Genomic DNA, 2414 nt, shown 5'->3' on the forward strand with positions numbered 1-2414 from the left:
CAATAAATTAGTTAAGTGTGCTGATGATACTAACTGAATGTGCACGAGGTTGCTCCACTGGACAGACACCATACTGGAAAAGTAATGTTGACTATATCTCCAAAGTTATGAAGCATACCTTGATGGAATGTCACAAGCTTACTAGTCAACATTACAAGACTCTTGTGCACAACAAATCAGATGTGTTATCAAGGCTTTTGTACTAAAGATATGTCTGGGAAATGCTAATATCAGTCTGACTCAGACTCTTATAGGTCAAAGTGCAAAAACAGCAGATGCAATCTCACAGGTGGAGGTGAAAGCAGATGTCTTGACCTTCTACAGAATGCCATTGATGCTCTACAAATACAATGCTCCTTGGTCCCAGCAAATAAGCTGTCAATATGCTCTATAATATCATGTACTTTACCACCTAACAAGCAAAGTCTAGTCCTAATCTTTCTGTTCTTCCAACTATGAATCCCTTTCTCTGTATACTTAATGTGACAGTCTCCCACTACATAAATCTCTTGTATAATTCATGCGTCCAAGAGTTCAAATCTATTAGACCAAATTTATATAGAGCTTTAACTTTTTTAACTACTGTGGCTCCTTGAAAACCCAACACTCATAATTTCATCCACTCATATAACAACGTTTACTTTTAGCCTAACCAATTCCTTTATTACTTCCCACCCTATTATTTTCACCATCTAATGGACAACATTCCCCAAAGCTATCTGGTAGTAAAACTTGGGTACTATATCTTTCTGAACATCCTAAAATAAAAGCTACAATTCAACCCATAATTTTAAAACATCATTTACGGTTAAAACAATTGATTTATATTTACAAAAATTCACTTGCTTTTACGGAAACATTTTTATTTATATGTAAATATTGTATATAATTCAAGGAAACAAAAAGCTGTTATAAAGTTACCATATTCACAGTCTGGCACAATTTTATTACTATTATTTATTGTGATAAAACATGTAAGTCTTTAGAACAATACTAAAGATTATACAATTAGCCATACTTGATAATTACAGTATATATATAAAAGACCACTGACATATGAAACTAAGACAATATCAGAGTTTGAGGATTTCAGTTTCACTATTCCATATTCTGAAATTTGGGTATGCATTAAAAAATTTCATTTAAGTTAACATTAACAAAAAATGTATTACACTGAACTAAGTTAGGTCAAAACAAATTGAGTTTGAATTTTGAGTACAAATGTCACTGTTCCCATTCAGTTTCTAATTTAATAAGTAACATTAATAGTAAATTTATAGTTAGACTAATTAATACAGTAGTGTAACTAGGTATATTTAGTACCAGTACCACTGTCAATATATCACAACAAAAAATAACTGTGTAACTTGTATTTGTAAGTATAACTATAATATACAATTCTGTACTTTAGTTAGTAGAAATTATAATTTATATCAAAAATGTTTTATTTGGACAAAATGAGGTCTATGTTATGTATTTTAAGTTGTTTATGCAAATAGACGTAAACATAAACATTAAATTTAAACCTTGACTCTGACTTACCTTCTTATATGAGAATATCAGGCTTAACTCGTGGGTTTACAATTTGATTTACTGATCAATTTACCACAGACTGTAACAATACCACCTTGCAAGAGGCGTATTTTGTTTCGTTGACTTAACTGTCAGACGCTGTGACACAGTATCACTGTCACTGTGTCAGTATAACGTACTAATACGGAATAGGAATACATAACACACTAAACTTAACTAAAGCAATTTCATGAGCTACTCTTTATGATATCTGAACAAAAATTAATTTCCTAAAGGATTACAACATTTCAATCATCCTTTAAAAAATAAGAGACGATGGCACAAAATGCGAGTCTGGTAGTTAATGTACTACAACGAAGATGTAGAACGCCAGATAGCCATATTTTAGTTCAAAATAATGCTATTAGAAGCTTCTTAAACTTCATCCCAAACATTCTCCCAAAACCTCAGTACTAGTACTGCAATGTGAGGAATAAAATATCAACATCGCATGACGTAGTATGTACAGCGCCCTCATGATTCAAGCGGTTACACCTATGGAAAATGACAGAAAACAAAACAAAAATAAAGTGTTAATGTCAGAGCAACCAATCAACTATGGGTTTACGGCTATGATTGTCCTTTATTATTTATTCCTTGCTGCGTACATCAGTTTCCATGCTTCCAGCTTATCATCCTCAATCTGTCTCTGCGTGTATCTTGTTGTTCTTCTGCTTTAAGTTTTAACCACTAGAATCTCTGTTAATCTTCCCTCAGATATAATGTATCTTCCAATTCCTACATATGTTCAGCAGTTGTCTTCCAATTTTCCACAGTTTTCTTTTCTTTTACATGAAAAGATGAAACGACAATAATGGATATGTAGAAACTAAAAATGCTCT

General features: G+C 32.1%; 1 protein-coding gene across 1 annotated transcript in view; it reads right to left on the reverse strand.

Annotated features, from left to right (window-relative positions):
* Positions 1 to 1983, reverse strand: part of LOC106472706 (E3 ubiquitin-protein ligase znrf2-like) — a 40016-nt gene extending 38033 nt beyond the window's left edge. Inside the window, exon 1 of the mRNA XM_022401251.1 lies at positions 1543 to 1983. The gene's annotated coding sequence lies outside the window, so the exon portion shown is untranslated. The remainder of the gene's footprint in view (positions 1 to 1542) is intronic.
* Between the last annotated feature and the right edge of the window lie 431 nt (positions 1984 to 2414).

Source organism: Limulus polyphemus, unplaced genomic scaffold, assembly GCF_000517525.1.
Source record: "Limulus polyphemus unplaced genomic scaffold, Limulus_polyphemus-2.1.2 Scaffold5540, whole genome shotgun sequence".
NCBI classification, from domain to species: Eukaryota; Metazoa; Arthropoda; class Merostomata; order Xiphosura; family Limulidae; genus Limulus; species Limulus polyphemus.